This window comes from Dipodomys spectabilis, unplaced genomic scaffold (genome assembly GCF_019054845.1).
Source record: "Dipodomys spectabilis isolate Male_0828 unplaced genomic scaffold, ASM1905484v1 ptg000009l, whole genome shotgun sequence".
Classification (NCBI taxonomy): domain Eukaryota; kingdom Metazoa; phylum Chordata; class Mammalia; order Rodentia; family Heteromyidae; genus Dipodomys; species Dipodomys spectabilis.
Genome location: NW_024870686.1, coordinates 15134572 through 15157275, shown reverse-complemented (window position 1 = coordinate 15157275; position 22704 = coordinate 15134572).

Below are 22704 nucleotides of genomic sequence, written 5' to 3'. Positions count from 1 at the left end.
GTTTGTTATTTCTCCTGTCATATCTTTCAAAACATGTGTGAAAATATATGATTTAATTATTCTTTAATACTAAGATCATTTCAATTTCATGAATATTTTAATGCACATTTTTCAAGTTTGAGAATTTATAATTCTTTCATCATTTGTCTTAATAATAGTTAAGATTCCAATATATGGATTCTATAATCTCCTAACACAGATTACCATCAACTGGGAAATATGCAGATGAATAACACCACTATCTATCCAGAAATCTATCTTTCTACCTATCTAACATCAGTCTACCAATCTTCTACCTATCTTCAACATCTACTCATCATTAACCTATCTACTGATATAGTCTTAGAGTAGTGTTTCATTGTCTAGGCTGTGTTTTTCTGCAATGATTCCTTATGAATTCATTGGTGATTATTAAAATGTGAAGTCCTTGGTCCCAACAGATTTATTGAATTTGTTTCTGTGGTGGGGCCCTAGGTATCTCAATTCACAATAAATTTTCTAGTTTGATTTTATGAACAACAGAACAAAGTTCTAAGCATATTCTTTTTTTTAATCTAACATCACAAAGGCCATATACATTTTAGAGAACCTTTTAAAGCTAACAAATATTTAAGGATACAACATAAGTTAGTCCTCACATCAATAAATCTAGAAATTATTAACGATATAAGATATTTGAAATAAAGAAAATCAATTCACTTGCCTATAAAAACACACGAAGGGACATTTGCTAGGCATGAGATATTTGAGTATACTTAAATTACTGCGTTTGATTGAGTTAAATCTACTATTTTATTGGCTACTATATATAGATTCATTCAGATTAATGTGTAACTTTATGAAATTTCACAGTGAGCAGATCCAATTACTTAGAGTACATAACAAGAAAAAGAATATTGTTCAAAACAATTAGTTAATACCATCTCCTAGAATCACTGCATTTCTATTATTGTAGTACCACAACTAGCTTGTAGTACCACAGACTAGCTTCAGCTAATTTTCAGTTTTATACTCCTACATGCCTTCATTTTTTCATTTCCCCTCATATGTATGTGACCCATCTGCATTGTTAACCACTTACTGTTTCATTCTCTCTTATCAGGGGTAGAAACACCTTCATAGAGGACCCAACTAATAGTACCAGTGTACTCAACCTTAGACAATAATCTGTGTGAAATATCTCTGTAATTCATTAATTATTCATTAGTTATGGTGAGATAATTGTTTCCATCCTTGCAGACTTCAAGCAACCAATGAGTTGACTGAGACAGCTCTAATTCACCTTCAGCAAGTATCTGCCAGATTTCTAATGAGGTTTATAGCCTCACCTATCAGCGAGAGAACTGTTGTCAATGTATACATGTGAGGGATTTTAACTGCTTTGGTCAGTTGGTTGTTTAGTTGGTTGGTTTCTCCCAGTGGTTGAAAAGATGTGGTGGTATCTGTTGAGGTTTTTAATTCCCATCTCGCTGACGACTAATGGTGAGTAGCATCTTTTCATGTTTATTGGCCACTTGAATCCACTGATGTGAAATTCCTGTTCATGTCCCCCATCCAGTTTTTCGTTATTAAGTTGCATGACTTTTTCTTTCTTGTTTCCTTCTTTGTATGAAGTTTTAAATTGTTAGTTACAAATGTTCTGTAAAAGAGCTGAGTATCTGTTAAAGAATCCCAGAGTACCCAATTAAACTGCTACAAGTCCATTGGACCCATTGAGTCCAATGCTCTTCCACCATCAACCTCCCTGATTCCTACAAGCTTAAATCAGACCTGAATTCTACTTGTCTGAAAACCTTACAATGTCTTTGAGGAGAGAAAAGACAGGAGAATAAACACATTCTTTACTAGAGAATAGTCTGCCAGGCCTTTGTGTTCATGGTGACCTTTGTTTGCTTCACTCAGTCTCCTTTCTCAGAATCAAGCTCAGTTCACTTGTGCCTCAGGACTTTTGAGCTTTTTTTTCTGAGCCTGGAAAGATCTTCTCTTAGGTTTGCACATGGGCCTTTGTTAATCTTCATTTGGTTCTATGCTATCCTACTTTCCTGACTACCCTAGATGATGTAACAACCCCTCCGAAATTACGTAAGAACCTTTGTTCGCATCATAAAAACTTCTGAAAAGACATGATCATACCTGTCTACCCACCTATCTATGTTACACATTTTAAATATACTCTGCCAGAAAGATATTTGATCTTTTAATTTACTTCTTTACTCAGTGCTTAAAGCCATGCTTTAAAATTATTGAATAAATAAGTGAAAAAAGTTTTCATTTCTTCACAAGCTTCGGCTTCTCAAGAATTGTTAAAAAAATTTAAACAACATTTGGCCCTTGGATAATTTTTTTAAAACACAAGATTTTTCTGTTCTTTTCAAAAGTACAGATTTCATTTTCATAAAAACACTCAGTATGAGTACTACTCTGTTAACAAACTTTAAATGTAAAACATATTATTGTTGGTTGTAAGTGAAACATTGTGCAGCATATCTCTAAAGCTTATTTTATCCTGCTGAGCAGAAACTATACCAATTGATTAGCAACTCTTCACTTTTCTCTCTCTGGCCTTGTCCCTGGAAATCACAATTTTGTCTTTGCTTCTACAAACTTGACTTTTTAGATAACACATCTATTTATACTATATTTGAAAATAGGACTATTATATAATACAGAAATCTTACCTGTAGTTGGGATTAAAAGGATTGTTTTCTCCCTGTGACTGTGGATGCAGGTGTTTTATGCTGTCTTGAGATTCATTGCTTGAACTGTCCAGACCTGAGATGGAGATACAGAGCGGAGTAGATTACGGTCAGGGTCAAGTAAGCAACATCTACTATATACTAAGTGTTTTTCTCAGCCAAGGAATCTTCAGTGAATAAGGAAAAATAGGAATTAAGAGAATCACCAAGTTAGGGCCGTTTTCCTAAGTCAAGAAATGGTCAATCCAAAGAAGGCAAAGAGGAGGATGTACTTGATATACAAAAATGGTAAAGAGGGGTGGGAAGGTGACTCAGTGGTAGAGTGCTTACCTTTCATGCATGAGGCCTTGAATTTGACTCCTCAGCACCATGTAAGCAGAAAAAGCCGGAAGTGGTGTTATGGCTCAAGTATAGAGCGAAAGCCTGGAGCTGAAGAGCTACAGACAACGCGTAGGCCCAGAGTTCAGGCCCTATGACTGACAAAAAAAAAAAAAAAAGTAAAGAAAGGGATCACCACAGGAAGTTGCAGTAAACTCAGAGTAATTCAAAAAAATAATCATTGATTCTGGTGAGGCTTATTTTGAAGTTATGTGTAAAACTGTGCTGCTGCTGCAAGAGAACCTGAACCTATGTGATAGGATTCTAGTCCTACATTATTCTTTCTGGTATCAGTGGACCTTCTAGCTTTCCTGTGATGGAAGGGAGCATGGATGCCAGGAAGTACAGAAGGATTCATTTATTGCTGGCTCATGGTTTCTCAGGGTTTCTTTTCAGAGCCATGCATTTTGTAAGCACTATAACCAATCATGTTATGGCAAGACTTCAGTACCACTCCGATGACAGATCTGTGCTCTGTTCTCAAGTGAGATTCTAGATAAGTAGTGATATTAGGCTGAAAGGGATTAATGCAAAATGAGAAGCGGATTAACTGCAAAGTTGAGAGGAATTAATGATGGAATGTAGTTGGGTTGCTGATTAGTGTACCAATTACGGTTCAGTAGATAGAACAAAAATTATGGCAGGGACAGGCTTGTCCCCTGGTATTGTGGTGTTTTGTGGGCGTTTGGCATCAGATGGGGATAGACTTCCTAGAATTTTACCTGTGAGAAAGGATCAGGACAACTTACCTAGCTTCCATATGTAAACTATGTTCTCACTTGACCCAGTATTTACAAAGTCACATTAAAAGGAAACACAGATGCTTTGAGGTTTGTGCAATAGCTTAGAGGCATAAAATTTTTTGCTTTTGCCTTCTTAACAAGTAGAGATCAAGCATTTTCCTCTGGGCTGAACAATGGAATAATCATTTCCCATAAGTAATACATGCAGGAAAATCACTCATGCACAAGAATCTTTCTGCTCCATTATGTCATTCTATTTTCTCTTTTAAAAACCTCTCCCCTCATTTAACAAAGCGCTATGCAGCTTGTCCACCACCTCTCACTCTGCAGGACCTTCTTCCTCCAGAACCTTGTGTGCCTTGGTTCATCTATTGGGAGAGTGTCTTCTCACAGACAGGAGGGCCTGTCTCACAGAAATGAGACCAATATCTTTACCTGTGAAGAGGGCTGGAGATGTACTGAAGTGCTGCCATTAATAAATCTCCTTTCTCTGCTCTTCCTTGACTCAGTTTATTTGGCATATGAGGGTGAGTGGCTGGACCTTAGCATAGGCCTCTGGTGTTTGGGTCTGGAATCTAAAAGCTCAGTTTCAGAATACAATATGACCATTCTTTTTAAAGCACTTTGGACAAGTTCAATTTTGTGGAGCATAGTTTTGTTGTTGAAAGACAAGTTGATCACCAGGTTATTTTAGCTAAACTGCTAGCAAGTCTTAAATGAAAATGTTTTTGATAGTGGACATTTTGGGTATAATATAGGGTGATTTTACCAATCTCCAGACATCAACGTGCATTTTATTTTTGCAATTCCTAGTTATTTTTCTGATATTTTTACCTTTTAATCTTTAATATGAGTTTAGCTGTGCATTTGGGATTTACCAGCTTTCCTTATTCATAACATTTTGTTTTTACATTTTGAACATATAATAATATTATTACTACAATAATGTTTATCTGAATATGTTAAAGTAAAATAAATATTAACAGTAAATTGTCTATGTTCAACAAGAAATTACTCAGTACCTTATGTATGAAATCCCTCTGTACATCATCTTGACAATTAAATTAAAAATTAAATATTATAAAATAGATAAATATTTATACAATTAATAATAAATTAATAATTGACTATTTGGATAGCTCACATTTCATTTTAAGATTCCATAAAATTCAATTTCATTGCTTAATAAATAATTATACCTATTTTATTTATGTGGTTCTGTTTTGATTTTTTACAAAAGAAAAGCTGGAACACAGCTTTTCCTAAAGTTCAGCTTCTCTGTTTGACATTGGGTTTATTCTGTTTTCTCATCAAAAATGTGAAAGAATGGAGATGGTTATGAAAAAATGAGTGAGAATGAAGATTAACAAGTGGAAAAAGAGGCTCATGTGTGGATACTGGGTGATAGTAGGTATAAAAATTAGAAAAAGAATATATCTTGAAAAATTCAATCCGTGAAAAGTAAGAACACTGAAATGTACATGACAAAAGCTTACATATATTGTGACAGATTATAAAATCACATAGTAGCTTCAATTATCAAGACAAGACAACTATATAATTGCATTAAAATTTCTAAAGATTACAGCACACATTGATCTCATTCCTTCTGGAGAATCAAATGAAATTAGGAGGTAACCTCAAGAAAGCTTGAACTTCACAAAATCTGCTTTAGTACTGTCTATATTTGTCATATGTTACTGTTATTAGAAGATGTGCAAACATAAGAAGATTGCATAATCCTGGAAATTCAAGTAACATCTGTCATTTGAAGCTGTCTAATTGGCTAACATTTAATTGAATCTTCAAAGGGTTATATTCCCTAGAAAGTGCTTTTACTCCCACCAAAAGGAAACGAGAGGGAAAGTGAGAAGACAACAATTATTGAAGACCTTTGACATGTTCATGTTTAGGCATTACTTACTGTGACAAGAATTTTGCTTCTCACAGAGTGAGAGCCACAAATTATCTCTGGAACTACCTAGGTAATGTTTAGTTAAATATTTTCATGGTGATTCTGTATCTCTTATGTAAATTGAAAAAAAATTAGAATTTTTTCTTTAAAAAACATCCTTAAATATTTCCTTTATGTGCATTTCCTACAAAGTGTTTAGTAATGACCATATCTAATGATTACAACTTAATGGTTAGCTAGTTGGAATTTTCTTTTAAAGATGTTTTAGCATCTCAGGTTGACAAAGTCTTGTCTACATATATAAGATGGATTAGGCAATTATCCAATAAATCAGAGTGAAAAACCTATTACAGAGAAAAGATAGGGGAGAGAGCTGGTCTCTGTGTCTAAGATTGATGGCTTAAATTAGTTAAACTTACTAATTTTGCCACTGCAGAGGTGACCCAACAGACAATTTCTCCAATGGGTCAGTGTCTTGTATATAGAAGGCATAACCCTGACTTAATGATTATCGTAAACAATTTTTGAATGTAGTAAAGCTTTCAAGCATACGAAGTTGCGTATATAAAGGAATTAACAGACAATTCAGTAGAAAATCAAGTAAACCATAAGTAGCTAAATCCACCAATGGAAAATGTTAAATCTCATTAAAAATGAGGAAAATGAGATAATGTCATAAATAGTTCTCCTTTAACGTTAACACGTGGGAAGCTTCTTAAAATGAATAGTTCAAGACTGAGATTCTCAACCAATCAGTGGATCTTTGAGATCTCCTTGGCTTTGCCAATGGAAGCACACAAAGGTTCTATTTCTTGAATTATAATGTAAAGAAACCCTTATCTATATTTCCCAGGAGATGTGCAATAATTTTCATAGTTACATTTCCCCCCAAACAACTGTAAACAACTATCACAACTCAGTATCTTCTAAGACTAGGGTGAATAAATGAATCATTCATTTAAACATGTATACATCTCAAATGCATAATATTGAGTGATCAAGGAGAACCACAGGCATATAAATCTCTATGTAAATATGGTTTGATTTATTATTGTAGAAGTCAAAACCAAGAAAACTCAATACTAACTAGAATTATTAATATTATAATAAATGTATGAATAAATTCAACCTAATAGTATGAAAATATTGACAACATACAGTTGTAATAAAAGGATGCTTATATAATTTTTTCTTAATATATTGCATGTTTAAGAAATATTTTTAAAGAACTGGAAAAAATGACAAAAGTTCATAAATCATGAATTCTTTTTTGAGCAAGTTATAAGAAGAGAAGAGTTTCTACTGTTCTTATCTAAAATGCCACAATATCTGTATTGAAGATGCCAAATATAAAATCATGCGGTTTTGATTCAATTATTGAAATGTTATTTTCAACAAGATTTTATGTTACCTTGAGAATTTCTTGTTAAAAAGTTTCTTGCTTTTCTGTTGTCTTATTTCAATGTCTGTAAAATTCAGTCTATAAAATAGTGAGTTATTCTAACATTTATACTTGGATTTTTCTTCTTCAAAAAGATTTTCTGTACAGAGGCCAGGCATGAGTGGTTTACAACTGTAATCTTAACTACTCAGGAGGCTGAGATATGAGGAAAGTGGTTCAAAGCCAGCCCAGGCAGGAAAGTCCATGAGATTCTCATCTCCAATTAACTCCCAAACGAATAGGAAGTGAAACTGTGGCTCAAGTGATAGACCACTAGCCAAAAAGCTTAGGGACAGGCCCTGAGTTCAATTCCTAGGACTAACATGCATGTGTGCATGCACACACACACACACACACACACACACAAACACAGATTTTTTCTTCATAGAAAAGAGAACCAAGTGATGAGGACCAGGTGGTGAGAAAATTACTGGACTATGTGGAGACAACCATTTTTCCAATGTGTCTGAGATATTCTATTTCTTTCTGTATATTGAGCAAGGCCCAGCAGACAGAGCAGAATGACCAAGAGACTTCTGGCCAAATGGACACTGGTTAATAGGTCACCATTATTGAGCTATTGATCTAGGCCCACCTGAGCAGGGGACATTTGATTGCCTGTGTTTCAATTAATCCAGCCTGAGGAAGAAGGAATATCTCATTGAAAAACAGATGTGGTATTTAAATCGAGTTTTAGAAATACTTCTTGACAATGAAAATGGAGGGTTGATTGAAGCCTCCGCTTCAAAGTCTGGGTCATTGTGAACATCTGCAAGTATATCTTAAAATCATTATTATTTTTTTCACTGTCACTTTTCTGGCTGCAATCATGGAGTTGACAAAAGAGCAAGCCCCACATTGAGTTGCCAGCGAAATAGGTTAATCATATCCTCACTGTCTGTAAAGAATTTCATGGCAGCAAAAGGCTAATATCACTGGTGTGGAGGAAATGGGATAAGAAAACACAAAAGCAGATTTACTAATTTTGACAGCTCTTTTCTTAGTGGAGGCCAAAGACATTATTGCAGAGAGAGCTTCCCAAAGCTGTTTATCCTTTAGGAATGCCTGAGCACAACAAAGAAGAATCAGGACAAAGTTTGGGAGAACCAATGAATCGAAAGAATAATAATAAGAAGAAAAGTAGGTAAAGAATTCTTTTCTATTTTTTTCTGAGAACTCAGAATGAAATACTTTCTCTGAGCTAATGGAAGAGAACAATTTGATGCAGACAGGAACGGTACTAAGTGCTCATTACTTTTTTCACTGTGCCATTTAAATACTCCAGTGTATCAATGGAAAGAAGATTTAAATAGCAAGCTTCACTGCTATTTGCTCCTAAAAGAAAACGATCCCCGCAGATTATCACATTTTGTTAAAGTCAACATAGGGAGGAATAGTAATTTTGTAGTTGAAGGAGAAGAGGGGCATGTGGGAAAACTAAAATGTGAACAAAACAACAGTGGAGCTTTCTTGCATTGTTTATTGGTATTTGGGGAATTTCTTGCAGCTTTGTCTTTTGTGGTTGCTTCATAAATAAAAATACAGCACACACTTTATATATTTGGGATGTGATTCACAGAATGGTCCTAATTCACCTATGAACCCCTGCCTGGCTTCATCCAGGGAGCACAGCTAAGCATCTGCAAACACACTAGTAATTTTCGCTAAAGCCTAGGGCTTTTCTTACTTTTCAATCATTTGCATACAGCAGCATAAATTAAGCAGCCATCTGTATTCTTATGTACCTACACTGAATGAAATGAATTTACAGTCTGGAAAGCATTTATCCTTGACATCTCCTTCACGCTGGGTTTTGTTCTTCTTAATCAATTAGAACGGGAATGCACAGAAACACTCATTCTTTCAGAATGCTCATGCAATTGTCATTTCCTTGCTGCCAACCCTTGGCCTTCTCCATTTTGCCCATCCCAAACTACTGTGGGCAGATTGAAATAGTGTCAGGAGCAGGCTGTTGGAGACAGCTGTCTGTGTTAAAATATCCTCTTCCTTTTCACTTGTGTGTACAGTTGGGCAAATGGCAGGTCTCCTGTGCTCTAGCTGATCATTTCTGAAACTAAAGATGATCAAGTAGAGCACAGGAGACCTGTCATTCACCCAACTTTACATTTGCATTCTCATTTAGTTACTGTGAGGCCAAATGAACTTAGGCCACTGCTTGACATGCAGTGGGTACTCAATAAATGCTAGGTGTGATTATCAGTGTCACATGCAATTCTTGTTATTCCTTTCCACCCTAGATTGGATCATTGAGAGGCAGTGATAAATGGCTTAGGGAAGTAGCCTTGGGAAAAGTATTTTTCTAGAGAGGAGTTAATTCACAGGAGTGTTTCAAATACAGAAACTCATAAGATGGTTTTCATAACATTGCAGCCATGATCACGTCCTAGGGATGGTTGATATTTTACTGAAACTAGAGTGGGAGAAAAGCAAAGGAGAGAAATTAAAGACAGATGACTGAAGAGTTGCTTACCACAGAGGGTAACGTCATGGAGCAGTCTTACTGATGTTACAGGAGCCTGGGGATTTTTGGTAACAAGGGACAGGTGGCAGCTTATCCCAAGGTAAAAGGACTTGTGGGTTTGACAGAAGGGCAGTCTGTATTATATGAAAACAGAGAGACTGCACATTAAGTAAATTTAGGTCAAAGAAAAAATTGGCTTTGTTGAACCATACATTTTGTGACAAGAATATAAAACTTCTAAGGCTCTTCATTTGTGTGTGGGCATCAGCGGGTGTCGTTGTTGAAGCAAGATCAATGAGTGGTTTGAAGGTATCCTGAGGAAGATGGCTGATATGATTCCTAGAATTCAGACCAGGCAAAAAAAATCAAAAAACAAACAACATATGAATTCTTTATTCAATTTAAAATCATTAGCGTTTTGTTTCACGAAGTAGTAAGGATTTCAGATGAAGAATAAATGTCAACAATTACATAGGAAAAGACAATGGTCTGTCATTGTCATTTTCCTCCTCCATGGATACATAGTTTTATGCAAATCATTGTCCCAACAAAAGAGAAACACAAGCCAAGCAGGCTTTGCTTCTACCTTGATGGAGTTAAAAGTTGTTTATACCATGTGGTATGCAAGAAAATCTGTTTACAAGAATTTCCCTTACTCTCTAGAGCAACCTGATAGAAAAATGTAACAGATTAGGCTTCACTTTTCTAGATATCTGGATTGGGAGTTGGGCAGATTATTCAATAATCAAGGCCAAAGTTGAAATTGGTTTTGGAGTTCACTTTGTTTCTAGCAGGTACAGAAGCACTAAGCCTGAGAGGGAGAAAGATGAAGAGATTGCTCTTTGTCTACTAGTTTGTGGCGTGGCACAGCAACTCATTAACAAGTTGTTCTCTTTCTGATATTGACACTGTGTTCATACAAATAGCCTTGGGTGATTTAGTTGAAACAAAACAGACTCTTATTTTTCCATGTGAAAAATGAGTGGTTCGTGTTTTGTGGCATTATAAACTACCTATTAGCTATTCATATTCTTAAGTAGTTAATTGATAAAACTTCTTAAGAGACTGACTCTGGATGAGTATAAGGCTACAGCAGGCAAACAGTATTTGGAACATAGGTAGATAAATATAAATATACTGTTGATGTGGAAATAGAGATCTCACAGCAGGTGACAAATAATAATTACCATCGCTGTATGCCTGTGCCCTAAGACACAGAGTTTTTCTGGACCAATTTCATGTTACTCTGCCAGCTGGGTGTTAGCCCCTGACATCCTTTGCTCTACTGTCTGGTCCTTCTTAACTGCTTTTAAGACTCAAGTCATGCATGCAGGCATTAGCACCTAATTAGCTTTATCTTACTAGAAATTGTTTCTGAGTTGATACCTTGGTGTTAGAAAACTAAAATTCAATTGGAGTTCTATGCTAGATAAAGGTAGTTGATTTTTTTATGTGTTTGTTTCTCTTAAGTCCATGAATGACACCCTGTCACGTATTTTATTATGTATATCAATGCAAAGAAAAGATGAAGGTAAATAGAAAGAAATTAGAAGTTTAGATTTCTGCTTATTCTTCTGTTGACCTTTTAATAGTCCTCTTCCTGTTATTTCCTATTCTTTTGTGTGCATATGCATATCACTTACCACCCATTTATTTGTGAATATCTTGAACACTTTAAATGAACAACCTCCTTCTGAGAAGGACTCCTAGAAAATCAAGTGTTCTTCTTATATGTCATTTTAGTCATAAGCTGTGGATTTAATTGTACTGGAAAATTCTGTCCCATTGAATTCAATATCAACACCACACTAAAAGTGCAGAGATTGGATTGGTGTCATTTTAACCTTCTAAGAGAAATGGTTGGTGTGGAGTTTCTCCCCAGTTGGAACATGCTTTGAATTTAAGAAGTCTTCTTTGAAGAGTGTCTGATTACTTTCAGGGGTGAAGTCTGTCCTTTTGTCCTAACAGAGCTCACTTTTCCCTGCTAGCGGCCAATTTTTTTTTCCATTGTGGGATTTTACACACTGTTGCTTGGAAGTCAAATTAAAGGTCTTAGGCAATTTCAGCTTAAAAATGTCATGTAACAGAAGGAATGGAGGGTGAAGTTGAATTCTACCCATGAGCAAATTAGGTCAGATTTATACTTCCCTGGTGTACATGGATAATTCCAAGATATTTGGGCTTTTCACTGATCAAGAGCAGAATGATCAAGGGCAGGAGGGAAAAATTATTCTACATTTATTTTCTCAAATAGAATCAATATCTTCAAGGTTTTTAAGAAATATACACCCCTACTCAAAACACCAAGTCATGAAGAGAACTATGGGAGCTTGACCGCTTAGTTTAGAAATGCTATGGTAAGATTTTCTTCTCTACGTCAATCTCTCCTTCCACCCTCCAAACCTGGGAGGGTAGAATAAAAGAAAAGGAGAGCAGTTGATCTATAGGATAGCTTATCAATATGACAGAGAATTATTTCTGATGAAAGTATTATTCATGGAACTAAACATTCTTAAGTTTAAAACATGTATTTTGGATCTTAACAAGTCACCATAGGACAGTATATTACTTAAGATAGTTTTGAGAATAATGGATATGACATTCTTTCAAAGGTGAAATAAAAAAGGTATTTAGAACCATTATCTGTGTTATAGATATCACTATGGAATTTGTCTCCATCCAGAATCCCCAAATATATATATTCTGAATTAGCATAGAAGGCTTGCCAAGAGCTTGAGAAAATGTACAACACTGTGAACTACAGCTTTAGTGGGGTTTTGTTGTGCCTCAAATTGTGTCAAGATTCATCTTTCTGGGAGAGAGGAGGGGGAAGAGTGACATTGTCCAAAAAGAAATGTACTCTTTACCTGACTTTCATAACTGTAACCCCTCTGTATATTACCTTTATAATAACAAGACATTTTTTAAAAAGATGAATCTTTTATCATGAACATTTGTAAATCCTGGAGATAACAAAAGATTTTTCTGGGATCTGGGTACTTATCCTAGAATATGTCAAAATATTTCCATGTTGTTATGTTGAATTGACTTGGGCAATCATTATCACCTAACCTACAAGCTCTTCAATTCTGTTTCTGTTCTTTTTTGTTGTTGTTGTGAGACTTGAACTCTGGACCTGAGCGCTGTCCCTGAGCTCTTCAGCTCAAGGCTAGCACTCTACCACTTGAACCACAGCGCCACTTCCTTTGTTTCAGTTCTTGAACTTATTTTTTTTTTAATTTTTAAAATGTAAATTTTTATTTTGCTACTGTGGGTAGTGTATATACATTTATCTAAACTAGGGAAGGGAAGGGGAACAAAAAATGGTGAGACAAAGACAAAGGGGGAACCAATGCATCGGTGATATTCACAAGACACTGTTGGAAATGATCTATACAACTTGGGGGTGCGGATGGGGAAGGGGAGTGGGAGAAAAATGAGGATGGGGTAACAATTTCGACAAGACATGTACTCAGTACCTTACTTCTGTCATGTAAGCCCAATGTACATCTCCTTGACAATAAAATAAAAATAAAATGTAAACTTTACAGGAAGCAAAATGATGGATCATATCTGTGCCATTTGATGAATGGGGAGAAATGTGACCTCTCACATCACTACTATTCCACTCAAGATGTAAGTTTGTTTTGTTTTGTTTTGTTCGCATGCCTGAAAGTTGTCTGTTGGTTCTTTCCAGAAATTCAATATCCCTACAGGATAGTCTGTCTTCGTAATGATAAGTTAGTTTTGCTCCTGTGGGACTTCTTGTAAGTGGAACCATACAGTATACCCACAACTTCTACCCCTGGTTCTTTTCCATGGTGTGATGCCTGGAAACTAAAAGTATAAACCGTTCATTTGTATTGATGAGTAGCATTCTGTTGTTTGAATCTATTGTAATTTGTTTATTCTTTCTCTTGACATTTAGGTTGTTTCCATGTATACCTATTATTCACAAAGCTGCCCTAAATGTCTTCATGCACATCTGTTAGAAATAATTTTCAAAATATAGACATTATTTATTTTATCCTTTATTTTGTTGGTCAGGGGACCTGAACTCAAGACCTGGGTACTGTCTTCAAGCTTTTTTGCCCAAGGCTATCACTCAACTACTTTGAGCTACAGCCCCCTTCTGGTTTTCTGGGGGTTAATTGGAAATAAGTCTTCAGGAATTTCCTGCCTGGACTACCTTTGAAACGGGATCCTCAGGTCTCAGCCTCCTGAGTAGCTAGGATCATGGGTGTGAACTACGTGTGCCAAGTTCATTTTGTCCTTTTTGATGCTATTATAGATGAAGTATCGCAGCAGGATTGATTGAGATATAATTAAGATAAAATTGTTTATACTTAAGGTATACAGTGTGTTATCTGGCATACATTTATGTTGTGAATTGATTAGCATGCTTTTGACTGGTTCTGGTACTAGGCCTTGATCTTCCTACCTCTTTCTCCCAAATAGCTGGATTTATAGGTGTATGCCACCATGTCTTGTGTGAATACATATTTTTAATGCATTCTAAGTTATTTTCTGTATACCTTATAAGGATCCACTTTAATTCTCTTGTGGTAGTTCAGTCTTCTAAACATTATTCATTGAAGAGATACTTCTTTCCCTGTTGCACATTGAGAGTAAATATTTTTCTGGTTTTGTATTTTTCTGGTTTTGTTCTCTATTTTTTTGGTTTAGGTGTATATTTTTATGCCAGTACCAGGCTGTTTTGATTTCTTTAATAAATGCTTTATGAGTTTCAATAACTTAAATCTTTCTCTTATTCAGGTAAAGTTATTTCTAAATATTGTATTTTATTAATTTTTAAATGAAATCTGATTTTAAGGTTGACTTTAAGAGAGTAGTTCATTGTTAGTATATAGAAATACAAATTATTTTTGTATATTTTGTATTCTGCAACTTTATTGAATCAATTTATTAGTTCTAGCAGTATTTTTGATAGCATCTACTGGGGACTTTTGCATATGAGTATCTAATCTGCAAACAGAAAATTTATGGATTTGAAATCTTTTATGTCTGTTCTTGACTAATTGCTGTAGCTAGCACTCCCAACACTATGTTAAATAGAAGGAATTGAGGATGTATATTCTTGATTTACTTCTGATCTTAGAGGAATATCTTCCAGCTTTTGAACATTAGTTATGATAATAGCTATGGTTTTATTACATGGAGCCTGTATTATGATATGACTCATTACTCTTATATCTACTTTGTTGAGAGATGATTTTTAAACATGAAGTGATATTGAATTTTGTTGAATGATTTTTCTCTGTCAATTGACATAATCGTGTGGATTTTCTTGTTCTGTTAATGTGGTGTATCTCATTTGTTTTATATATTTTTATTTATATCTAATATGTATTTGTATGTGCTATGTATAAATACATTTAAATATACTTAAATATAGCATATTTAAACATATATTTAAATATACTTAAATATATGCATATAGTATATGGTTTTACTATATTTTATATATAAAACATAATATATTTAAACATAACGAATATAAAGTATTATATATATCTCCTTGTATCCCTGAAATATATCTCATTTTATTATGAGTGATTCAATTGTTCAGTTGTCTAATATTTTGTGAGACGTTTTTCATATATGTTTATGAACAATATTGGTCCGTCTACAATTTTCTTGCAGTATTCTTGTTTGGTGTCAGGATAATGTTTGTTTTTTTACGATTAATTTACTCTTTTCAGTTTTCAGGAAGTCTGGAAATAACTTTTATTAGTTCTTTAAGCATGAGTAGAATTTGGCAATGACGCTATTAGTGCTTAAGCTATTCTCTGGTGGGAGATTTTATCCCACTATAAATCCAAACTCTTTATTGCTCTGCTCTGTTCAGATTTCCTATTTCGTTATGATTCCGATTTGCTAATATGTCTCTAGAAATTTATCCATCGTTTCTTTTTCTTTGTTGGTCATGGGGCTTGAACTCTGGGCCTGAGCACTGTCCACCAGCTCTTCAGCTCAAGGTGAGTGCTCTAACACTTAAGCCACAGAGCCACTTCTGGTGGTTTATTGGAGATAAGAGTCTCCTGGACTTTTCTGCCTGGGCTGGCTTTGAACTGCGATCCTCAGATCTCAGCCTCCTGATTAGCTAGGATTACAGGTGTGAGCCACTGGTGCCCGGCTTCATTTCTTCTTTATCACCTAATTAGTAGGTGTATCCTTTGAATTTCTAAATTAATTTTTATTCCTATTCTTTCTCAATTTTACTTATTTGAGCATTTCATCTCTCTCTTTCATAGAGTAGATGAAGTGATGATGTTATCTTTTTCAAATACTTGCTGGTTTAATAAGTTCTATTCTGTTTCAAGTGTCTTTTACATTTATTTCTACTATGATTTCTCTTATTTCTTTCCTTTTACTACACACAGGAATAGTTTTCCTATCTAATCTTTTGAAATATAAATTTTAGTGGTTTGCTTGAAATTTTTCTTCTTGATACTGGTAGGTCTGTGTATCCTTCTCTTACAACTACATTTATTATGTTCTACACATTTCCTCATTTTATTTGTTTATTTCCAGTTATGGAGATTAAACCAGGGCCTACTACATGCAAAGCAATTGCTTCATTTCCAGACCTTCAAGTTTAGGGTTGTCATGTGTTCATTTTCACGTCTCGTAGTATTTTTTAAAATATCCTTTAGTCTTTTTCTCTTATTCAACTACAGTTGAATACAGTCGGGATCATGTCGTTTAAGGCTTTTATGTTTTGTCAAGATATTCTTGGATTACGGTCAAAATTCCCCCTACTATAATTTTCTAATTTCATATCATTGTAGCTAAAATAGGTAGTAGATGGTATTCATATTTTAAAGGTTTTTTTTCAAATAAAGACCTGTTTTGTGGATTAACATATAGTCTTCCATACGCTTTTGTATGTTTGATTTCAAAGAGTATTCTGCTCTTGTTAGTCCAAGTAGTCTATCATGTTCTAGTCCACTGTCTCCAGCCTAGGTTTGCAGGCCTGGCCTGTTCTGGTGGTAGGGTCAGTGACAAAGTCAGGGCTTTATTTCTATCATATGAAGGAGGGTCTGTCTCAAGACAGTATTGTGGTCTTGAGGGAGAAGTGATGAAAATACTGATTATAATGTATAACTATATTTATACATATAGAATAAAAAATATCAAATACCATCATCAAATACAGTTATCCACTGAGTAATGTTTTGGTCAGGGACAGACCACATCTATGATGTTGTTACCATAAAAGGGGAATGCTCAGTGATATCTGATATTCAGACAACTATGAAATCACTAAGCTACATTTCTTAGAGTGTATTCCTGTGGTTTAGTGATGTATGACATTAGAAAACTAAGTTAATTATAGAAAATAACACCATCAAATTGATTTATCCTCTAGAGAACAGTATTTTCCCTGCACAGTACCAAACTCTGAAAGTAAATTTTACCTATAGTCACTAAAAGATTTTAATTATCTCACTACAAAATTTAAATCATGTCTTCATTCAAATGTTTCCATGGTAGATGTTCCTAGTCACAATTAAGTTCATATTTAACTAATGAAAATATTTAAAATTACAAATAAAAAATTCCAAAAACTTAGTCTCCCTTTTCCTCCTTCTTTCTCCCTTTTTCTCCCTCTTTCTCTTCTTCCAACCTTCTGCAAATATATACCTATCCACTTCTGCTGTTCTGTACCAGATACTTTGGCTATGACAACAGGACAGTCTAGAAGTAATACAAAACATGTACAAAATCAGAACATTTTATGGTTCATTGGATATGAATTATTGAATAGTAGTTGTAAATGTTGAGTGGAGAAATTATTCACTCCTGACTGGTTATGGCTAGGTAGCAACGTAAGGCAAATTTGGATGGAAAGATGGCTAATTTAAAAAATCACAATGGTCTAATTTTTAAAAAGTAAACAGCTATATTACAAAGCCTATTTTACAAGTTTGACTTTCATATTGATTTAGTTTCCTGAAGAATATGCACAGCAGTGCAATTAATTTTGAATGTTTGGATAATGTAACTGTCAAGCCATGCAGGCTTTATGCATAGAAGGCTCTTAGAGGGAAGAAGTCCATAAAATCCAAACTGTTAACTGTTAGTTTCAGTAAGTATAGGAATACAATTTTTAACAAGAGCTCTTTAGGCAATTTACAATTTCATACATGATCATAAACCTCTCTAGAGCATTTCTATGACAACTAAATTTTGAATATAAGCAGGAAAATTTGTAGGCTAATATGCCAGGGACGTCTATAGAGATTAAGGGGAAAAAACAACAACAACAAACACCAAAACACCTCCTCGAGATTTTAAAAGTTAAAATACTGCATTATATATATTAGTCAGAGTTGGAAAAAATTTCCACAAAGATTTTGAACTCACTTAGCAGTACACAGGCATCTTAATTACATAATTACTCCAAGCAACCACTCTAATCCATCTTGTTCATTTTGCATTTTATAAAAGAAACAAACTAATTATGGCTTTACACTGAATTAAAAATACAAACCAGCACTGCATTTATTTGGTTCATTCTGGCTTATGCACCCTGCTTCTCAGACAGACATAAAGTACAGCAAAAACAAACATAATCATCCATTCTGCATGCTATCACAGTGTTCTTCAAAGGTTAAAACAAATGCTACCAAATCAATTCTTCACTAAAGGATAGAAGATAGCTCCTTTCCTTTGGTGCTGGAAACTGGCAGCAACCTAGTGATGAGAAGACGTATCTGAGAACACCTTCTGTGCAGTGATAGAAAAATAAGAACATTGTTAGCATAAGGCACATCAGCCTGATGACAAGTGTAGCAGTTACATGAGCTAAAAAAAAGGGAGGAAAGGCAATATACACCAAAGAATAATCAAGAAAAAAGTATTTGAACATCTGGTTGTAGACGGACTCTGAAGGAGCCCAGCTTTGCCTCTACCAAGGCCATCAATCCAGCATGATCACTGGGTATCAGATCTCTTCAGCATGTATTTAGGGAAATGCATTTAGACACATATGAGAGCCAATGTAATCTAGTTTGTGAAATATTTTTAAGCTTTGATATGATGAATATTTTCATAGATAATCACATAGGGCTCAGATGCCCCTCAGGTTTAATCTAGTCTAGAGCTTGGTCAGGAAGGGTTGTGGATCAAAGTGGATGCTAATTTCATGATTAGTACATAATTCATAAACAATTATTTTAAATCTATGAATGCACCTAGAAATGTTTCTCTTGTTTAGCTCACCCTGCAAGAGAAAGGTTGAGCCTTGGCAGGTGCACTGGTGGCTTACTCCTGTAATCCTCAGTACTCAGGAAGTCAGCCTGGCAGGAACAGTTCATGAAACACTTTTTTTGTGTGTGTCAGTCATGGGGCTTGAACTCAGAGCCTGAGCGCTGTCTCTGAGTTCTTGTGCTCATAGTTAGCGCTCTACCACTTTGAGCCACAGTCACTTCCAGTCTTACCTTTGGTTAATTGGAGATAAGAGCTTCAGGAACAGCCTGGCTTGGAACCGAGATCTTCAAATCTGAGTCTTCTGAGTGGCGTACTTGTGTGCCTGGCCATGAGACACCTCCCATTAACCACCAGAAATCCGGAATTGGAGCTGTGGTTCAAAGTGGTAGAGCACTAGCTTTGAGCACAAAAGCTCAGGGAGAACTCCAGGTGCTGAGTTCAAGCCTCATGACAGATTTTTTTTTAAAGGATTAAAAAAGAGAGATAAGTCTTTCAACTTTCAGAGTAGGTAAGGCTCAATCTGACCAGCAAGGAAGAGGTGTGGGTGCTTTCTCAGCAGGAATAAATTTTGGAAGAGAACATTATTGTCAAGTCTGAAATGTCAGCAGCTCAGAGCTTTGGTGTAAGTTATGTGTGTGGGTAATGGGCATTTTACCAACCAAACAAATGCACAATCAATATATTAGAGTTATGTTGATCATTTAATCAAATATTACAAGATAGTACATACTCACTTTCTCTCTTATTAGCAGTGTTATGTTTTTAAACTACCACTTTATTTTAGATTTATATTTAAAAATATGAAAGGAGATGTCATTTTGTAATATAAACATTTGATATTTATTTTAGCCAATTATGTAATTTATCAGAAATAAAGATTGTTTTCTGGACCACATGCATGTATTCATCAAAAAAAAGTCCAATAACCAATATGTGTTATAGCATCTTTAAATACTTTAGTTACTCCTCCCCAAAAATCTTCCCTGACTCTTTTCAGTGTGTTTATTACCTTGGGATAATACAGTAATAAAGTGGCAACTATTTCCTTTTGAAAAATGGATATTTCTCAATTTATGTATTGACAATGTTTCCCAAAACGTTCCATAAAGTAATCAATTAATATTACATTCAGAAAATTCTCCATGAGAACATCTATTATAAAATGTACTGAGCACTGTTAGTCAAATTGAATTTGGGTTGCTCTCATAGGGAATAATCTGTATTGACCACCTAATAAGAAATCCTTGTATATACCTATTGCGATATAGTTTTTCCATACCCCTCTTGCATTGTTACATGTTCTGAGTAGAGACACTGACTGCTGTTATTCTTTGCTATTTTTTATGGATTTCTAAGATAGCAATTTGCTTTAGAAGACAGTGATGCTGTCTGGCTCCAGGGTAAGGGAGATAATTTTGCTTTAAAAATGGTAACAAAGTAATTTTCTCCACTAGAGAAAATGTACAAGTAGACAGGTTTACAACCCATGGCAAAATATTTGGTTTTTTTAAGTAAAAATTCTTCTATAATAAAACTTAGTGTAGATTCAACTGTATACACACACACTGTACACACACACATACACACACACACACACACACACACACACACACTCTCTCTCTCCTTCCCTCTTTCTTCCTCCTGCACATCCTCCTCCTGTTCCTCCTCATCTTCCTCCTCCCTCTCCCTGAGTTACCTTTTGGAAATGAACTTTGTGAAGCTGAAGCAAGAAAATGTTACTATTTTGGCTACTGTTTTTTCCTGGAGAAATAATCTTTCATCTCTGGATTTGAAGTTTCCTGACTATTGACACAAGCTATGAAACTTTGGAAGGCCTAACTTATTTGCATCCATGTAAGATAAAGCTCAGATTGTTCATTGTTCTTCACAATAACATGGAAAGAGGCAAAAAAAATTGGACCACTTTATGAGGAGAAGAAAAAGTCATATAGTGTTGTCTCCATATGCATTAATGTGTTCCATTTGAAAAATCTGTGCCATTTGTAGTGTGAATTAAATTATATAAGTATAATTTTCTTAATCTGTTATAATATCTCAAGTACGTACGCGTGTATGTTTACATGCATGTGTATGTGTGTTCGTGAATATATGGCAGCAGGCTTTTAACTGTTGTTGCAAGGATGCAAAAACTCAATTTTTAGAAACAGCTGGTTACTTTTTATTTTAGAGAAGAGAAATTAAATTAAATATGTGTGCAGAACATGTAAGGATATCAAAATAAGATGTGATAGTCTTCTGAAGTGAGTTATAGATTGAACTGTGTGCCCTTGCCATTCTGTGTTATAGATCAATGAGCTCTTGAGAGACTTGCTCTCAAGTTCTGTGTCCAAAGTGGGCTAGTGAGTGACATACAGGAATTTTGACTTCTGAATCAAGGTGGATTATCCCCAAACACATGATGTGCTTTCAAATTCTCTGGGAAAATTTCTTCCTAAAATCACTTTTCATTTGCTCTCGGATGCTTTGGATTCTTTATCACTAAAAGGAAATCCTTTCATCCAATGTTTGTAATAAAGGATTAAAATGAACATAAGGTGGAAAAGATGACTCCTTGCTTGACATTGAGGTATACATGACATACAAATTTCCTGAGACTGGCCTTCTATCTTAAACTGGTGGTGGTAGAACTTTATATCAAGAAAAATGGCTAGAATAACTTCACTAGTAAAGATAAATACCATTAGACTAACCTAGTACTGGTGAGCAGATTTTATCTAGCATAAAATCTCTACTTAGTTGCCAACAATTTCCAAAAGGACTGCTCAGGAAGAATTAATTCTAGGGCATACCAGGTTTAGTTATGCAAGTCTATTGTCAACCATGATTGCAAAAATCTCAAGGAAATGTCGTTGCACATACTCTAGACTATTTGGTGTCTCTACCCTAAGTCATTAGTTGTAAATAGCTTACAAAAAGTAAATGTGTCCAGCTGCGTGCTGGTAGCTCATACCTGTAATCCTAGCTACTCAGGAGGCTGAGATCTGAGGATAACGGTTCAAAGCCAGCCCGGGCAGGAAATTCCGTGACACTATTATCTCCACTAGAAATAAACCACTAGAAAACTGGAAGTAGCTCAAGTGGTACAGTGCTTGCTTTGAGTCGAAGAGCTGAGGGACAGCATTCAAGCCCAGAGTTCAAGCCCCACAACTGACAAATAAATAAATAAAAGTAAACGTGTACATTTAGGATATCAAAATATTTGGTGTCCATGAGCTGATAAAGCATTATCATTTCCTCTCTTTCAAGTTTCCAGATACTCAGCCCAAACATATTTCTTTCTTTCCATCCTTTTTTCTTTCATTTGTCTTTCTTCTTCTTCCTCCTCTTCCTATTTTTTTTTCTCCCTCTTTCTCTTCCTTTTCCTAACTGCCATTGCCTTTACTCCCTCTTTCCTTCTCTCCTTCCCTCCTTCCTTCCTTCCTTCCTGCCTGCCTTCCTGCCTGCCTTCCTGTCTGTCTTCCTTCCTTCCTGCCTGCCTGCCTGCTTGCCTTCCTGCCTTCCTGTCTCTCTGCTTTTCTTGTCTTTCTTTTCCTCTCTTTATTTCTCTTTAATTTTTATCAGTGCTTGGAATTGAGCCCAGGGCCTGGCACAAACCATTATTTTCGAGCTTATCTGCTCTCATCCCTGTATATCAGGCAGAGTGTCCGCCTCTTTCCCTTTTCTATTCTGCCTACTTTATCTTTCTTTTCTAAATAACTTTCTCCTAAAGTTTCACTTGTGATTTGCCTTTCTGTTGGTAAATCCCTCGGGAAGCTTTTCCTCATGGGTTTAAGTTCTTCTAATTTTCAGGA